The following is a 19,741-nucleotide window of genomic DNA, read 5'->3' on the forward strand; positions in this document are numbered from 1 at the left end:
TAGCTACCAAACTGTCCATTTCTGTGCTAGTATTGTAGACAATCAGAAAGTTAAATTGACTGTCTTGTTTTCATTGACCAAGCTAAACAGAACAATAAAAATGGCATAAATGGTTAATGTATTTTCATTTCAGTTTTAATAATTGGAACAATTGGTAACAGATTAGGATACTATATTTTCCATACTAATAACACAAGTTAAGATATTCCTTTTAAAAATATATTTTAACCTGTTTCCTGAAGAATTGTGTTCTAAGATCCATGGTAAAGTATTGATCTAGCATATCTTTAATTCAGTTCCATCAAAGATGCCACATTCACTTTTCATTTGACTATTGTACACCAATCAATTCATGAAGCAAGGGTTGCAAAACCAGCATGGTTTTAAAAACTGGCTATCTCTGCATAAGAGACCTAAGATAATAGATAAGATTGGTTAGAAAATCTTCAATGCCAGTTTTCGTCATGCATTGTACTAATGTATTATTTCTGGGCAAGTAGAGGTTTTTAGGCAGTCTAAGAAAACTTTGAGTTAAAAAATTATTTTAAAAACCATAAGAATGGCCATACTGGGTGAGAACAAAGGTCCATCTAACCCAGTATCTGTCTACCGACAGTGGCCAATGTCAGGTGTCCCAGAGGAAGTGAACCTAACAGGTAATGATCAAGTGATCCCTCTCCTGCCATCCATCTCCACCCTCTGACAAACAGAGGCTAGGGATTAACTTCTATGGATTTATCTAGTTCTCTTTTAAACCCTGTTATAGTCCAAGCCTTCACAACCTCCTCAGGCAAGGAGTTCCACAGGTTGATTGTGCACTGTGTGAAGAACTTCCTTTTATTTGTTTTAAACCTGCTGCCCATTAATTTCATTTGGTGACCCCTAGTTCTTATATTATGGGAACAAGTAAATCATTTCCTTATTCACTTTCTCCACACCCCTCATGATTTTATATACCTCTATCATATCCCCCTAGTCTCCTCTTTTCCAAGCTGAAAAGTCTTAGCCTCTTTAATCTCTCCTCATATGGGACCCGTTCCAAACCCCTAATCATTTTAGTTGCCCTTCTCTGAATCTTTTCTAATCCCAGTATATCTTTTCTGAGATGAGAAGACCACATCTGTACACAGTATTTAAGATGTGGGCATACCATGGCTTTATATAAGGGCAATAAGATACTCTGTCTTATTCTCTATCCCATTACAATACACTTATTAGGCAAGGATTGTTAGCATGTGAGTAACTTTTTAATGAACACTTAAAGAATACTGGGGGGACGGTTCCTGAAAAAGCGTACGTTATATCTCTTGAAATAGAGAAGTGTCGCAAGATTAAAGGCATTTAATGAATTTTTGCCATAACTGCTGTTTTATCATTATTTTCCAAATACACTTTATTTGGAGCCATCCTAATTTATCTGTGCTGTCTAAAAAGTATAAATAGTAGAACCTTTATTTTGTAAATTGAAACAGCTGAAATTCATTGTAAATAGATGTTGATATGCATCAAGTTTGTACAAAATAAATCTGCAATAGTTAAGAGTCTGCTTTTCCATTTTGAATATATATTTTTACAACTCTCTTATTACCAGGAGCTTATGTAGTCCATGATTCCTTGGCTGCAGAGTTGTCAGAATCTTTTATTTATTTAAATTATGTTTCTAGCCCTTATGGTTTCAGGCATCATCTTGCAAAGGTGAACTGAGCACAAACTGATATAGTGATGTGTGGCTGAGTTTTCTGACTGCTTGAAACAATATTTCTAACAGATGAGAATTGTATCATTCATGTAATTTAGGACACTATGGAATTCTTGTGTGTGTGTGTGTGTGAGAGAGAGAGAGAGAGAGAGATTTGGTATTTTTGTCACAGAATGTATTTTGTTGCAGCCAGATGCCCAACATTTTATTTTCTGTCTCCTCCCCTGTTGGAACCGCCTGCAGCTGCCTCCTGCCTTCCAGTTTCCCCACAAAGGTTTGTTACTTGGATCACAGTTCATGCTCCCTCCTATGTTCCATGGAGGAGAGGGCTGGTAAGCTAGTGCTGGAGTCCAGCTTGCAGACAGGGTGGGAATGGGATAAGCCAAAAGTATTGGCTGGTGAGCTGGCCTGCCAGGTAAGTGGAGAATGAACCCCTGAAGCAAGCTGCAAACTACCCCTTCTCTGGCACACAATGGGAGATGGAGAGTAGCAGTTCTGAGCTGGCTGCCTGGACAATGCTGCAGGAAGTGAGGCCTGAGGAATGAAGCCAGGCTACCTGGTGAACACAGTGAAGAAGAAAACATCTTCAGAAATCATATTAGAAAATCCATAATTGAAACATTGTACACCTATGAATTTCTTCAGCTATGAATCACAATTGTGTTTGCATAGGAGGGAGTGGGAGGTGGGAATGAAGGATTTAGTAAATTAACACTGTCACAGAATTTAGTCCTGTTGTGCTGCAGAGTACATGGTGTCCTAGCTATTATCAAAGCACAGCTATTAAAATCCTGTGAGTCTTTAGTGACCGTTTAGCTCTTACCATTGATCAATCCTACCCAAAACAATCTTTATTATAAGTATCTGGTTGATTATATCTGTCGAGTTTTACTGGAGTTACCTCTGTCCTTTAGAAAAAGGACATACACCCATGTCTGATTCCTGTAAATGTCAGGTATAGTAAACAGACTGCAACTAGCTTGTAAACTTTCAATAGTCTTAGGAGGAAAAAATGTGATATATAAATGTGCATTTAGCTTGAGACAATGTGTCTGATCAGAAAACAAGAAGTGATGATTGCAAAGATACAAAGCTAAGATTGTAGCAGTGGGGCATTGGGAGGGGATATTTTCAAGGTAAAGAAGGAAAGCTGAGGGGTTTTAATTCAAAGAATACAGGTAACAATTGCTCACTTTTCAATTACTTCATGCCTTTCTTTCCTGGATATTGATGCTGACTTTATCCAATGAGAAATTACATAAACTGATTTGAGTTTATATAATTTAATTTTATTTATCACAATAGTGACCTAGTCCTGAAGATCCCATTTCTCTATAAATATGGCTGCCCAATCTTGTTGAATTAGCAGGAGGTGGCTAGTGAAGAAAAGCAATAAAGCATGTTATTGAATTAATATTTTTTCTAGGGGTGTCGATTAATTGCAGTTAACTCACACGATTAACAAAAAAAATTAATCAAAAAAATGAATCCTGATTAATTGCAGTTTTAATTGCACTGTTAGAATTACAACTGAAATTTATTAAATGTTTTGGATGTTTTTCTACATTTTCAAATATATCGATTTCAATTACAACATATTATACAAAGTAGACAGTGCTTACTTAACATTTCTATTTTTATTACAAATATTTGCACTGTAAAAATGGCAAACTAAAGAAATCTTGTTTTTCAATTCTCCTCATACAAGTACTGTAGATCAATCTCTTTATGGTGAAAGTGTTACTTACAAATGTAGATCTTTTTATTACAATAACTGAACTCAAAAACAAAACAATGTAAAACTTTAGAGCCTACAAGTCCACTCTGTCCTACTTCTCATTCAACCAATTGCTAAGACAAACAAGTTTGTTTACATTTACAGAAGATAATGCTGCCCACTTCTTATTTACAGCGTCACCTGAAAGTGAGAACAAGCGTTTGCATGGGACTTTTGTAGCCAGCGTTGCAAGGTATTTATGTGCCAGATATGCTAAACATTCATATGCCCCTTCATGCTTCGGCCACCATTACAAAGGATGTGTTTCCAGGCTGATGATGCTCATTTAAAAAAAAAAAATAATTAAATTTGTGGCTGAACTCCTTGAGGGAGATTTGTATGTCTCCTACTCTGTTTTACCCATATTCTGCCATATATTTCATGTTATAGCTATCTCAGATGATGACCCCAGCACATGTTCATTTTAAAAACACTTTCACTGCAGATTTGACAAAACACAAAGAAGGTACCAATGTGAGATTTCTAAAGATAGTTACAGCACTTGACCCCAGGTTTGAGAATCTGAAATGCCTTCCAAAATCTGATCAGGATGAGGTGTAGAGCATGCTTTCAGAAGTCTTAAAAGAGCAACACTCCGACGCAGAAACTACAGAACCCAAACCACCAAAAAAGAAAATCAACCTTGTGCTGGTGCCATCTGACTCAGATGATGAAAATTAACATGTGTCAGTCCACACTGCTTTGGATGGTTATCAAGTTGAACCCGTTATCAGCATGGATGCATGTCCTCTGGAATGGTGGTTGAAGCAGGAAGGGACATATGAATATTTAGTGCATCTGGCACATAAATATCTTGCGATGCCAGCTACAACAGTGCCATGCGAACCCCTGTTCTCACTTTCAGGTGATATTGTAAACAAGAAACAGGCAGTATTATCTCCTGCAAATGTGAACAAACTTGTTTGAGCGATTGGTTGAAAAAGAAGTAGGACTGAGTGGACGTGTAGGCCTTAACATTTTACACTGTTTTATTTTTGAATGCAGTAATTTTTTGTACATAATTCTACATTTGTAAGTGCAACTTTCATGATAGATTGCACTACAGTACTTATATAAGGTGAACTGAAAAATTACTTTTTTACAGTGCAAATATTTGTAATAAAAATAAATATAAAGTGAGCACTGTACACTTTGTATTCGGGGTTGTAATTGAAATCAATATATTTGAAAATGTAGAAAATATCCACAACTATTTAAATAAATGGTATTGTTTAACAGTGATTAATCGTGATTAATTTTTTTAATCACTTGACAGCTTTAATTTTTTCACATAAAATTGTTCTATTAGGTATATCTACCTGGCAAAACAAAAACCTGCAGCAGCGAGTCTCAGAGTCTGGTTCACACTATGGCACTAAAAATACCATCTAGCCATTCAGCCTGGAGCTTGGGTTCTGAAACCTCCCTCCCTCCCTGGCCTGGGCTTCAGAGCCAAGCCTCAATCCAAATGTCTACACCACTATTTCTAGTAGTGTCGCACAAGCTAGAGGCTGTAGACCCAGACTCTGTGCCTCACTGCAATGGGATTTTTTTTCTGAGTAGACAGATCCTTACAGTTAAGGTTGCTGTAGCAATTAACATAAACCTTATCCAAACCATGCAACTGGTTGGGAAGGGGCATCAAAATCCTGGGAGTTATCTTGCCACAACTTTCTGATAGTTTTATCCAAGGATACAATATATTAATACAGCATAATACTTACCTAGATGATCAGTGTTAGGTGGTGGTTTCTTGAGTACCTGCTCTACAAATGCTTTCCCTCTAAGTGGAAGCACTGACAAGTTTAACCAGCAAAGTTATTTCACACTGGTCATCAGTAGCCAGGAACCAGTCCAAAGCACTGGTGGTTGGATGAGTTGTTCCTAGCACCTCTATGAGCAAAACTGGATGAAATTCAGACCACCTACCATTTATCTCTTCATGATATTGCAGATTGTTTGAATCTGCAAGGTAGTACATGTAGTCACAATGGTAGGGACTTAAGTGAGCCACTGAGCACTGACTGTCTGGATTAACCAAGCTATCCACATCTCAAAGCACATCCTTTGATGTTTTGCCCATGCTATAATCAAGGCAAAGATACTTTTGTACTTTTTGATATAACACTGGACTGAGGAGAACTGGATTATATTTACCCTTCTGCCACTAGCCTGCTAAGAGATCTTGCACAGTCATTTCATTGCTCTGTGTCTCAGTTTCACCATCTGTAAAATGGGGATAATGATCTGTCCCCTAAGAAAGCACTTTGAGATCTACTGATGAAAAGCTACTTGTTATTTTGTCTATTGCAGAGGTTCTCAAACTGTGGTCTGCAGACTTCATTCAGGTGGTCTACGAATAGTTCCCTCTAAGGTGAGCGCCTGGGTGGCCGCTCATGAGAGAATGAAGGGCCATCTGCCTAATTGGCTCCGCTAATTAGGTGCCTGGACCCTAGAGAAGACACACATGTAAGGTGAGGTGGTGGCCTTGGGAGGAATAGGGGGTAGGTGGGCAGGGCAGTGGGGTGAGAAAAGGGGGTGGGGGGGGAATTTGGGACGTGCAGGGCTGTGGCAGCCAGAGAAAGTGGTGACTTTCCCCAGCTCCAGAACTGTGGCTGCCAGGGAGAGAGACGTTCTTCCCAGACTCAGCTCTGTGGCTGCTGCGGTGGGGGAGATACCTCCCTCCTTTCCAGCCCCAGCGTCGGGGTTGCTGCAGCAGGGGAGAGAGGGAGATCCTCCTCCCCCCACTTCCCAGCCCCAGCTTGGGGGCTGTTGTGGGGAGGGAGAGAGGGCACATCCATTGCATTAGAAAGGTAAGACTACTGATATTAAAATGAGTTGTGTGCTTTTATTTCTAGAACAAAAAACTTATTAAGGGTTTTTGTTACATAATGCTTTTATCCAAACCGCTTTACAATAGTTAGCTAACGGTACCAACAACATTTGGAAAGATTACTAAGTGGTCTGCTGAGACCCTCAGCAATTTTCAAGTGGTACACGAAAAAAATAATTTCAGAACCACTGGTCTATTGCACAGCTTTGGTATGAGAATTCAAAATATATTTGAGGCAATCATACAGGTTCCCAATGAGATGACTGCCAGGGCCGTGAAGCCATCTTCCATCTTGCTTCACTTCAGACAGGTCAGTTGTAAATTAAGATGACTTGTGGGAATGAAGCTGGGGAAGAGGACACTTTGGGCCATTGCTCTGATGCCTGAGGACAAACCTATTACATCTGACTGATTGGGATGTTCATGTGTTTGGCTGCTCCTTGCACGGCTTCTGATTAGGAGCTGGTGTCTCCTGCTTTGGAGAGCTCTGAAACTGCCCTAGGCTGCATCTGTATATTTACGGCTGCTGTAGTAGAATCTCTATAATTATAAAAGCAACAAAGAATCCTGTGGCACCTTATAGACTAACAGACGTTTTGCAGCATGAGCTTTCGTGGGTGAATACCCACTTCTTCGGATGCAAGTCACCCACGAAAGCTCATGCTGCAAAACGTCTGTTAGTCTATAAGGTGCCACAGGATTCTTTGTTGCTTTTACAGATCCAGACTAACACGGCTACCCCTCTGATACTCTATAATTATAATCTTCCAGTATTTCAACGCTACAGTTCTTGGTGTGGTGCCTTTCACCAGAGGTCCAGCCTTGAGAGCATAGTTCATGAGCTATGGCTAAAGGGAGTCTTGGCAGTATTCTAGCCATCTCTTGGCCATAAGGACATGGGAACAGTGACTGGACAACATGAGCCTGGAAGCAGCAGCCGGAGACCAGACCAGCCCTCAAGCAAAGAGCTGCTCTATAAAGGAGCTAATTCACAATCAGTTAAATTGATAGGCAGCAGGTTTAAAACAAACCTATACTTCCTCACACCGTGCATAGTCAACCTGTGAAACTCGTTGCCAGGAGATATTGTGAAGGCCAAACTATAACTGGGTTCAAAAAAATAATTAGACCTGTCCTCCATGAACTTATCTATCAATGGCTATTAGTCAAGATGGTCAAGGATGCAGCCCTATCCTCTGGATGTCTCTACACTTCTGACTGCCAAAAGGTGGGACTGGATGACTAGGAATGGCTTACTCAATAAATTGCCCTGTTCTGTTCACTCCTTCTGAAGGATAGGACACTGGCCACTATCTGAAAACAGGATACTGGGCTAGATAGAGGCTGTATAGGTCTGACCCAGTATGGCTATTTTTATGTTCTTAATCACATTAAGCAAAACCCAGATTAGGACATGAAGCCATTTGCATACATTTGCCAATTTCTGGACCTTCAGTCCTAACAGGTACATTTGAGGATACACGCCCTACCAAACCAATGATAGAGCAGTCCGTTGGAACAACATTCTCCCTCAGAGCAAATTGGAAAAACCAGGTCAAAACAGGCACTGCATGCTAGCAGGAGCAGTGTGCACCAATCTGAAGCTCCATGGGTAATGATCAGTATAGACCTGGTTAGACCATCCAGTTGGTCGGTCCATGCTGGCTGCCCATGTGATGTTAGAAACAGCTGCAGCTGGAACAGCATTCACATGGCAGGAGGTGGGGTTTTACCTTGGATTGGGGGCTGTGGCCTAAGTACATATGCCACTCTTGAGGGAATTCTTCACACTACTTTAAAATTCTGCATATTTTATCTGTCAAAACAACACAATATAATCATGCCGTTTCAATTATTTGGGTAATTTATTTCAAAATACCTGTCAGCCAGTATGTCTGTAACAATACAAACAAAAAAGATTCAGGAAATGTTTTTTAACAAATAGATTTCTTACTAGGTGTATTAATACAGATCTCTGAATAATAATTCATTTAAACTACAATACAGAAATGTATTTCCCAAACCCCTTAAAACAGTGCAAAGGCTTGGGAGAGTTGGGTAACAGAGGCACTGAAGGAGAAGGAAGTAATTGCTGGGAAGGAGCATGGGAGTGAACCTGGAGCATTGTTGGGTGTGAGCAGGGCCAGATTAACCTTTTGTGGGCCCAGTGCCAAGCATATTTTTGAGACCCCATGGGGGCAGTGGAGCATGGCACGGGGATGGGAGGTTGGTCTCCAGAGCAAGGAGTTGGCCAGGGGCATGGCATGGCAGGGGCAGCCCCACTCTTCCCAGCCCAGTGCACTATTTACAAACCAGTAGTTGCCAGACCTATGCTGGCCCGTCCAGCCCTGTGCTACCAGCAGGGGCGGCTCTACGAATTCCGCTGCCCCAAGCAGGGCGGCGCGCTGCGCCGCTCGCGCTGCGCCGCTCGCGCTGCCGGGCGCCGGTTCCGCGCCTCCGCGGGACCTCTCGCAGACGTGCCGCTGGTCCCGTGCCTATGGTGGAGCTTCCGCAGGCATGCCTGCGGGAGGTCCACACGAGCCGCGGGACCAGCGCACCCGCCGCAGTCATGCCTGCGGGAGGTCCGGTCGTCCCGCAGCTCCGGTGGACCTCCCGCAGGCATTACTGCGGAAGGCCCGCCGGACCCGCCTGCCGCCCTCCCGTTAAAATGCCGCCCCATGCGCGTGCTTGGGTCTGGAGCCGGCCCTGGCTACCAGCGTGCTCCTTCCCCTCAGGGGTGGGTCCATGCCATGCCACACATCCTCCCCTCCGAGCCCAACACCGGAACACACCTCCACCCCCAATTCTCTATAGCCAGAGCCCCCCTAGACCCTACCACAAATGCACAGTGCCCTGCACACCACCACACCTACCAAATGGCCCCCTACCCATAGCCCCGCCACAACTGCCTAGCATCCCGCACAGAAACCTCACTCCCTAGTGACCCATCACACAGACCTTCCCTGCCCCCTCACAGCCAAGCACCCCCCTCAGGCCTACCAGAGACCCATTCTCACATGCCCTGCCTACTGGCCACACTCACTGGCCCTTTGGAGGTCTGGTCCCCAGGACTGGTCCCAGGGTGGGGAATCACTCCAGCCCCTCAGGAGTTGCACAATCAGCCAGGCCAGGGCCTGCCCAACACAGGCTCCAGCCAAGCCCCCCTGCATTGGCTGAGACTGGCCAGGCTTTTGCATCTGTGGTCCCAGGCAGCTCAGTTCCAGGGAGACAGGTGCAGACTCACAGGTGGTGGGAAGCAGCGACTGCCCAGAGCCAGAGGTGCACTGGGGTCAGACCAGGAGCCAGAGAGAAGCTGGCAAGTGGAACCAGGGGGCAGAGAGGATCTCTTGGCTGGCCAGTGGGCAGGCCCAGAAGAGCACGTGATGGTGGGGGAAGCCAGTGGGCTGGCAGGGGCTCAGTGCAGGCGGAGCAGGCTGGGGCCCCTTCTGAGCATGGGCCTGGCTCCATGGTGCCACTGGCACCATTGTAAACTCACTGGGTGTGAGTCATCCAGTACAGAGGGTTTATGGGGGGAGTAGGTGAGGCCTCTGGGAGGGTGTCAGGGTGCAGGAGGTGCTGACCGGAGCCGCTGGGGTCCCTTTTTGCTTGGTCATTCTGGTCAACAACTAGCCACCCGCTAAGCTCAGACCCCAGCAGCTCAGAGGTGAGCGGCACTGACTAATGGCCACTCGCCGGGGCGGCCGGTCACGGCGCTCTGCCCCGGGCTCCGCAAAGCAGGCGGCGCTGCGGGCGCCAGAGCCGCGCCCCTGTTCACGTGGTTTCCCGGCCGCCTGTAGAACCACACGTGTGGGGGACAGGCCCCGCCCAACGACCGCACGTGGCTCCCGGGGCCTCGCCCCTTCCATTGGAGTCCTCGCGCCGCCCGCTCCTCTCGCTCCGGCCTCTTCCCGCTCCCTCCCACCGCCGTCCGCGAGCGGCGCCTGCCTCACGCGCCCCTCCCGGCGGGCTCGCTGTGTGCGCAGGCGCGGGTCGGGGACAGGCGCGAGGAGGGCGGAGCGCCGCGCGGAGCGGAGGGGCGGGGTCACGAACTCTGACCTCCCGGAGCCGCCACCGACAAATAACCCCCCAGGAGAGGCCGCCGGGAGCTGGGCCCGCCAGGTGAGAGCGGCCGGGCCGGCCTGCAGCCGCGTTCCGCCCCTGGGCTCGGCAGCGGCTCCTGCTAGGCCTAGCGCGGAGGCGCTGCGCTGCCTGGGGGCGGCTCTCACCCCTCGTCCCGCGCCGCGACCCGGGGAAGCGGCCCCCTCTCTGTCTGTCCCCGGGCGGGCGGCTCCGTCCTGGCTTCCCCGGGCGGCGGCTCCGCGCCCTCCTGACCTTTCACCTGACAGGAAAAGCTTGTGTCTCCCTTCCCCGGATCCCGGCCGCGCCCCGGGGCCCGCTCCGCCCGCCCGCCCGCGAGTGGGGATGGGGGGCGGCTCCTGCGCCGGGCTCCTCAGCCCACCCGAGGGGGCGGCTGAGCTTCCCGCTTCCCCGCCGGGCGGGAGCCGCTGGGGAGGGCGGAGGTTGGGAGCGGGTCTGGCCCGTTGGGCTGTGAGAGCGTTAGCGCCCGGGTCTCCCCTACCCCGTTAGCGCACAGGCGGCCGCAGCAGCCATTTTGTGTGGGGCCGAGCGTCCCGTGCGGGTTTGACCGCGGCCGCTTGGGCGGAGGAGGAGGCTGGGCCCTGCCTCCGTCCCGTTGCTCCGTAGGGAGCTGTTTAGCTGCAAGCCGGCCTCAGGGGCGCTCCCGACCCGAGCTGCATGGGCCCCGTACTCCGCCCCGGCTTGTCTAACGCCACCTTTCAAGCGACAGGATTAAAGGCCGCGCCAACCACTTTCCCTGGCGGGGTGTGTGTGGGGAGGTGTCAGGCGAAAGCTGCCTCCGCCTCGCCTTTTGTATCCTTCATCACAGAGGAAAAAGCTACTCCCTTGGGTGGGCTGTGAAATGTGCGGGCTGAATATCAACTTTCTAATCGAAATAGAGGACACATTCACTTCTGGTAGCAGCCATTTTACTAGAAAGCGGCAGCGTCGGCCCAGGTGTGTGACTGTGAAATCAAGACTCCTTCAACTTGGAGACCTGTCAAATTGAATGCAATGTTTTTAAGCAAAAGGCTTGCGTGGGAAGGTCTTTGTTTTCTCTCAGCTCCTTTTCTCACTCGTCCCCCATGAACTTAACCTGGTGCTTGCTGAAGGTGCCTGCCTGACAATTCCACAGACTAAAAAGTTCTCTAAGTACAGTACAAGCCATTCACTGGCAGTACTCTTCCCTATTTTGTCCCACCACTGTATTAAACCTGATTTGAAGGCTCTTCATGGGTGCCATGGCAAGCTTCCTTGGTTGACATTCCCACTCAGTGTTTTGGTTAATACAATCAGGCTGCAAATTGATGTGGATGCCAGTGTGAGTTGGACAGACTATCCATTCCCTCCAGCTAAGACACAAGATGTTAAAGCATCGAGGGTTGGTTGATGTAAGTTGTTGGTTCAGATCTGTTCCAGACAAAATAGTAACCAAGATCTGGAGGGGGTAAGGCTTCATTCTATTGATAAATCCCCTGACTGTCCAGGTTTAGTGAAAATACCACCTCACCCACCTTGTTTTTCTATAATTCTGAAACCAACCTGCCTACAACTACACTGCATGCAGGTTTAGTGAAGACTGATATTATTCCTTTTTAATACAGTATGAAGGTAGAATCCTAGGACTGGAAGGGATCTCGAGAGGTCATCTAGTCCAGTCTCCTGCATTCATGGCAGGACTAAGTATTATCTAGACCATTCTTTTTTTTTTTTTCTTGTTCACAAGCTTTATCCACTCTGCATGTATATTGGTACTGCCTTTTCATGATCACAGAGTCAACAGAAGTGCTGATGGCCCTCTTCATCAGCAAGACATCCCATTCAGACAAGAAAATCTTCAGTCTCTCTGGCTCTTCATCCATTCCAGCTACAAGGAGGCCGGCTCCTTCATTTCCTGCTGCCATTGCAGAGATTAATAAGGTTCTGGACCATTCTTGCCAGGTGTTTGTCTAACCTGCTTTTGTGGAATCTCATGGAGATTCTACAACCTCCCCCCCCAGGCAACTTATTCCAGTGCTTAAACACTCCGACAGGAAATTTTTCATAATGTCCAACATTTACCTCTCTTGCTGCAATTTAAGCCCATTGCTTCTTGTCCTATCCTCAGAGGTTAAGAAAAATATTTTTTCTCCCTCCTCCTTGTAGCAACCTCTTACATACTTAAAAACTGTTGTTATGACCCCTCTCAGCCTTCACTTTTCCAGACTAAACAAACCCAGTTTTTTCAATCTTCCCTCTTAGGTTATGTTTTCCAGACCTTTAATCGTTTTTGTTGCTCTTCTCTGGAGTCTATCCAATTTGTCCACATCCTTCCTAAAATGTGGTACCGAGAAATGAACATAATACTGCAGTTGAGGTCTAATCAGTGCAGAGTAGAGTGGAAAAATTATTTCTTGTGTCTTGCTTACAACGCTCCTGCTTATACATCCCAGAATGATGTTTGCTTTTTTTCCCTGGAAATTGTCTTACAAATGTTGACAGGCTCCTGTATAATTGATATAGCAGACTTACTGTTTGCCACTCATTTTGCCCCAGTAGTTGTTTTTTTTCATTATTAGTTGTACCCATTAGTGCCCAAAATGTGCTAGGTGCTGGTCAAGTGCAAAAGGCACAGTCTGTAAAACACATGTATTTTGTAATAACTGTTTCATTTTTGCCAAAATACATTTGTTGAAGCGGACATTGACTTCAATACAGGGGAAGGCTAGCCAGACTTCTTGCCAAACACTAAGGTACTCATTGACTGCATTTTAAATCATGTGTTTGTATCTGGTAGTGGCTACTCTTGAAAGGAGTTATTAGTGCTAATATTGTAGGCAGTGGCACTATTCTTATTTATTTGCATTATTGAAGCATATAGGAGCCCTAATTGTGGACCTGGACCCCGTTGTGCTAATACTTATTTATTAAAAAAAACCAAAATTATAGCTCAACATTTTAGTTAGTTGGAACTGGGCAATTCTTCCACAGAAAATGTTGTTAAAAATGAAATGTGGAACCACTGCAGAGTCAGAAGAAATGACATAGTTCTGTGTTGTCTTTCTGTTTACACTTTTCTTTGTAGTTTTTCTGTTTTGGGGAAAGTCAATTTGGCCATTCTCTGTTGCATTTGCTACATCCTATAATTTGAAATAGCTTTCTGAAGGCAGTGTTTCCTGTCTGAAAAGAGTTGCTATGTATGATTCTTAGACTATTGGAAAGAGACATCATCTTAAATTGTCATCTGTCACCTTAATATCTGAATGTCTCCGGGAGAACAAAAATCCTGTTAGGCCAGTGATCTAACTATTCTCTGTTGTTTTTTTCCCCCCAAGACTCCTGGGGCTGTCTCTTAGCGGATTTATTTCTCTTCTTCTTTTTCTCATTCTTTACTGTTGTAGCTGTGAGAAAGCTAAATCAAAGAAATATGTTTTACTTTTCATTCGGAAGGCAGTGAGTTTTGTGGGCATTTTTATCTTCTCCTTTAATGAGTTCCATAGCTTTGGTCCTGGTGCCAAAAAAGCTGTTGCCTGCTCTTATAAGCTTCACCCTTGAGGTTGAACATCATGGTTTCTACAGAATAGAGCTTTGATGTATGATTCTAACTCATCTATCTTCAGTTAACTCTGATTTTTTCTGTAGATTACTGAAAAGGGGCTATTGGAACTGATGGCTCAATAATAATGGGACTGTAGTTGCTGTTGACAAAGTCTCTGTCACTATTGCTCGAATGTTAAATGTATTTACAGATTATTTAGATTCAAAGTTATCTGTTTCATTAATACCGATTTCCCTATGTAACATAAGATCTAGAGTATTTATAGTAACAAAATGCTGAATATTACATTGCTTAAATTTTGTATGTTGATGTATTTATTTTTTGTTGTTTTACTTACTAGTTTACTGTGCATGCATTGTATTGGTTAATGTGTAATAAACATACATTTTCTCCATCCGATAAAGTTGCTGTAGTTTTACTACGGTTTGTGAAGCAAAGTTGTCACATGGGAGAACAGATAAGCTATGGTCTATATTGATTATTTGATTCTGAAAAAGTAAGACCAATTTCCAAATATAGGGGACTCGTCTGTGTGTCAAGATTCTAAAATAGATTGTCAAGTATATACTTATTCTCCTGGCTTCTGAACCACAAGTAGTTGAGGTTTTGTCGTCTTGATTCTGCAAAGCTGAAAACAAATATTGTACGATTTCACAGCATCTTGTGTATATTTGGTGAAAGAATGGTATTGGTTCTCTCATGAGAGAGAATGAAAACTACAGCTAGTAAATGTGAGAAAAAGAATGCTTTGTACACTTACTGTATAGAATATTTGCCTAAGGAAAACTATAAATTGTCACTGTTTCTTAGCCATGATACTCAGTATATAGTTTTAGATGTCTTCATTTAATCCTACAATCCTGTTCCACCATGTTTACGAAGATTATGGGGGCATTCCACTATCTGCTAAAAATAGCAGTGAGAGATGGGAGGGCATGGCTTGGGCAAGTAGAGAGCCATGTAGGGTATGTACTCGTGCACATACCCCACCTTTCAGGTGTGTCTATACTATACTTGCCTAAACAGTGCCTCAGTGGTTATACTGCTATTTATACTCATGCTAGGGGCTCTCTGCTTTCAGCCCTGCCTGGGGTGGCTGGGTTCCAGGTTGTCAGACCCGCGCCTACATCACCTGTAGCACTTACATCACCTCATGGTGACAGCTCGGGCTTTCAAAGGGAACAACAGGGGATGTAAGCATAAATAAATAAAAAGATTTCGCAGTCCCTTCAAAAGCGTCTGGCCGTCTGGATTTGGCCTGCAGTCCATCTGTTGACTGTAAAGTATATAAGGACCTCTATTTTTTTTATCTTCTGCTTTGCATTAGAAATTCAGATCTAGTCTATCTAGGTTTGTTTGTTTTTCCCTGAAGCTCCATGGACAGCTAAAGAAACTAGTAAACTTGACATTAGACACAAGTGAAACGTGATTGAGGGGGAAATTATTTTTATTCAGGCTGTTTAAATCTTTTTCATTTCCTATTTAACCTGGGAATTACAGGCAAAAATATCTTTTAAATATTAAAAATGCTTGCTCCTTCAATCAAAGGTTGCAAAACCTCAAAATTCAGAGGATAACTGGAAAGATCATATTATGAGCTCTTTGGGACAAGTGGTGTGTGTGTCTTCCTTAATCTTTGTATACTACATTGTGGGCACTACTATAAATACCGACTATTTGTAAGGGAAAAATAGGCAGATATTTTTAGAAAAAACTTTCAATTTTTTTAATGCATAAGAAGCATAAAAAGCACACAGTTCATTAATTGTATATTTTCAAACTAAAAAGTAATTACTATACACATGGAATTAATGAAAATCTATATGGAAGATTTACTTTTTACATTGTTTAGAAAGGAGAAGGATGTCACTACGGAATATAGGGCTTTGAAGGCAGCAGGGAATAAGAGGTAATAGGTTACTTCCACTAGCTTGGAAAAATACTATATTTTAATTCACTGCTTCTAAATTTTTTTTCCAGAGGTGGATTCTTTCATCAATCACCTTCCCTAGCAGTCCTGTTCCCTTATCTGTCCTCCAACTGCAGTGTTTAATATGAAAAAATTAATATCAGGATAGCATTAAAGTTATGAGGAAAAGATGCTTTAATGTGACTGGTGCAGATATAAGCATGATTGCTTTTTCCTCCTCATTTTATACTTACGAGTATCAAATCTCCCCTTATTTCCTTGCAGACCCATCTATTTTAAATGTCCTTGGTTATTGCCATTGTCTGTCTTCATTTGTCTGACTCTCTTAAATGTTGATGTGTGCAAATATGATCATATAGAAATGATATACAAAAACATGAAGCACCGAGGAGAGGTGTGCATAGTTGCTTAAGGAATTTTTGTTAGACCAAAAAATCCCCAAACACCTCTGGTAGTCTTCAGAGTCCTGAATTGGGCTGCTGTTCATAGGAAGTATTACTTTGTGAAGACTCCTTTGCCATTGTGAGAAATGTGGCTCGTTGGACTACAGTTTGAGAACTGCTGGTTTAGATTTTAGTGCTCCTTGAACTTCCTGGTATTAAACTACTGAACTAAGTTTTGCAACTTTTTCAAGGAATGCTTCTGAGGCCACTGGTAAAGGAGATCTATTCTGCAGTGCTTTAGAAATAATAAAAATGAAGCAAAAAATGTAAAACTATATACAGTAAGGCTAAGTTGCATGGAAACACAATCAAGACGATGATGCAAGTGGTAAGAGAGGCTACCAGTGAACTGACAAATGCTGAAGAAGTGCTGGAAGGAGCATTCTGATGAAGTGCTGAACCCTGTAGTTCATCCAGATGCAAGCATTCTATGTACGCTAGATGGACAGGGCAGCTTGCAAGGCAGAATGGATATCAGCACTGAATCACCATCAGAAAAAGAAAGAGAGTAGTGAAGCAGTTAAAACAATGGGAAAGCTGCAGGAATAGACAATGTAATAGTTGAGCAGCTAAAACATGATGGGACAAGTGCTATCAAAGCATTAGGAAAAATACTTAAGAGTCCCGAAGAAAAGCAATCCTCCCAATCCAAATAATTATAGAGGAACAGGCTTCTTATTAGTACCAGGAAGAATGATGAAAGTAATTATTAACAAATTAAGGTCAGTTTTAGAGGATGTAGCAGGCAAGGAACAGTGCAGCTTTAGACCAGGTTGAAGTTGCATTGTTCAAATATACACACTCTGACAGTTATTTGGGGGAGGGTAAGAAAGGGAATTAAAGATGTTTGCTGTTTTCATTGACTTCACTAAGACATTTGATTTGGTTTGGAAGGATGCATTATGGAAAGGAGTAAAATCCTATGGAGTTCCACATAGGATAACTGAAGTTATAAAAGTTACGTATGAAAACTCTCATCGTGCCATAAGAATTGGTGGTAAAGTAAGCAGCTGGTTCAAGTCAAACTTTGGTATAAAATAAGAGGGCCTGAAATCACCATGGCCTTTCATCATGTTCTTCATTTGGATATTAAGAATGGTAGATGAATTCGAGGGTATGACATTGGGTGATCTAGAGTTAAGCTCTTCATCTTATGCAGATACATTTGAATTGATGATGGTACTCTTTCCTACCTTGGAAATGGGTGTAGTTGGCTTGGACTTACAATTACTTTCTTTTCTTGGTACTTATTGTGCCTTGGAAAAGGAACAATAGGTAGAAATGCAGCAGTGGTAAAGTCATAGAACAAATAATATCTTATGTGCACTTAGGAAGCTTCATCTGTGCTGATGGTTCCATCAAAGATGAGGTTAAAAGGAGATGTACTGATAAAAACATTGTTTGGTATGAAAGTGAAAAATCAAACCAATATAACAATGGTATTGTTTTGTGGTCCGGAAGCAGCACCCTTAAATGAAAAACACATCAGAAGGCTGGAGACAATAGAAATAAGAGTTTTTTGGAAGATGGCAGGTGTAAAGTGGAATGATTCTAAGACACATGATGTTAGGAGGAGAGTAGGATGTGAAACTAAGTACGGGATTGTCTGCAGTCAAAAGATTACAGTAGTGGGGATGCTGTATAAGACAAATAGATGATAGGATGCCAAAGAAAATAACGCAAACACAACCAGCATCAGTCAGACTTAGAGGCCAACCCCCAATAAGATGGCAGAACGTTGGATTTGATCAGGAATTTGACCAAGAACAATGGTCAAACCATGGAGGAACAAACCATGGACAGAAGTGAATTGTGATGCTGTACTGCTTGCTCCCTGTGTCTGCAAAGATGCTTTTGAGGGAGGGGAGAGGAGGAGGAGAAGAAACATGCTGCTTAAAAACAGCTTAGAAAAATAAGTACTTAAATCTCTACTTATTTAGCACATTTAATCATAGAGGATCTTAAAGTTCTTGACAAACTATGATGCCTATTTATATATAATCAGCAAATTCAGAGTAAATTATGCCACCCTTCTAATGAGCACATAGTAACACTGGGCACTAATTTAGGAGTGAAAATGAAGAGCAGTGTTTCCGTTTTCAACTGAATTAGGGGATTTAGGCAGAATGATCCATGTTAGAATAGCAAAAAATGTTTGGAGTTGTACCAGCTAGAAGTCAGAAGCTTTGTTTTACATCTCTCATGAAAGAAGGCAACATCCCATGTTGGGCAATTGTTTGATTACTGACTTGGAGTAAAGCAACCATCTACTGAATTGTCATCAGTTCCTGTAGTCCCCATGAGTTTTCCTTGGAAGTCTCTCATTTAAAGAATTGGCTCCATACACAGTTGGTTTCTGAGACCTAATGCAGTCCCATGGCGAGGTATTATGACAGTCCAGGGAAATGAAACAGTCTTTTCACCAAACTTTGCATAGTATTAGCTTTTTGTTGAATGGGTGATAAGCTTTCCTACAATGGTTTACAGATGTCCGAGGATACACAGAAGATTTTTCCAACCATACCTGGTATAGTTATACTGGTAGAACTCCAACTTATTCCACAATAAGAGTCACTTTTGTAGTTTGGCTTAAATCGCTTCTAATACAACATAAGCTAAACCAGAAAAAGACACTTTTATACTGGAATATGAGTGCCCAGACCGGGAGTTACACTGCTATAACTATAACAGTTTAAATTCACACCCTGCCTTATACCAGTATAACTCTATGCCACAAGTCCTAGTTGAAATACAGGTGTACATACAACACTATGATTATTATGTAATATTTACACATCCTCGTAAGTATGTTCCCAAATATTGTAAAACTTGAGCTGTTTAAAGCTTGTAATGTAAAATGATTTAGCTACAGAATGCTACAGATCTTAGGTGACATTCTAGTATAACCTGATGAAGTCTTGTGCGGACTTTGAAGCCATATAATAAATTAGAATTAAGAAAATATATTAATGTAAAAAATAGGTATAAAGACCCAGCTCTATGTGCATGGCTTACATTAATATCAATAGGCATTGAGGGCCTGGTGTTTAGTTTTCTACGGTGTGTTTCCCTCATGGTAAATTTTCATTTACATTGCCAATAATGGAGCATTGTAATGGAAATATTCATTAAACATAAAGCATGCATAAGTGTGTTAATTGTTTTTGAGTTAACTGGTGAATCTATCTTTTCTATCATAATTTTAGAAGTGGGTGTCAGTTGAATGAATAGTTTAAGAAACTCCTGACATACGAGTATCAGCATAGAGAAGGGCATGAGAGAATAAGGATGATTCTTAGAAAGATAGTTTACATTTCAAAAGTCAGACCATTGCATGGTAAGAACATGTGACCATGCTTATTTCTTTTAAGGTAATAGTTCTTTTTAGGTCTTTGCTATATGGCATTGACTGATTTGTAAAGATGGAGAGCCACTGATTTGAAT

The 19,741-nt window shown here is 43.0% G+C and overlaps 1 protein-coding gene across 8 annotated transcripts in view; it reads left to right on the forward strand.

Annotated features, from left to right (window-relative positions):
- The first annotated feature begins 10,149 nt into the window (after positions 1-10,149).
- The window catches only part of NR2C1 (nuclear receptor subfamily 2 group C member 1), a 98,041-nt gene continuing 88,449 nt past the window's right edge, over positions 10,150-19,741 (forward strand). For 2 of the 8 annotated variants that reach the window (XM_039495857.1, XM_039495847.1), the window contains exon 1: positions 10,150-10,428. The gene's annotated coding sequence lies outside the window, so the exon portion shown is untranslated. Of the gene's footprint in view, positions 10,429-10,907; positions 11,344-19,741 lie in introns of those variants that run through there. The other 6 variants (XM_039495833.1, XM_039495817.1, XM_039495826.1 and 3 more) reach the window with 5 other exon arrangements.

Source organism: Mauremys reevesii, linkage group 1, assembly GCF_016161935.1.
Source record: "Mauremys reevesii isolate NIE-2019 linkage group 1, ASM1616193v1, whole genome shotgun sequence".
Taxonomy (NCBI): Eukaryota; Metazoa; Chordata; order Testudines; family Geoemydidae; genus Mauremys; species Mauremys reevesii.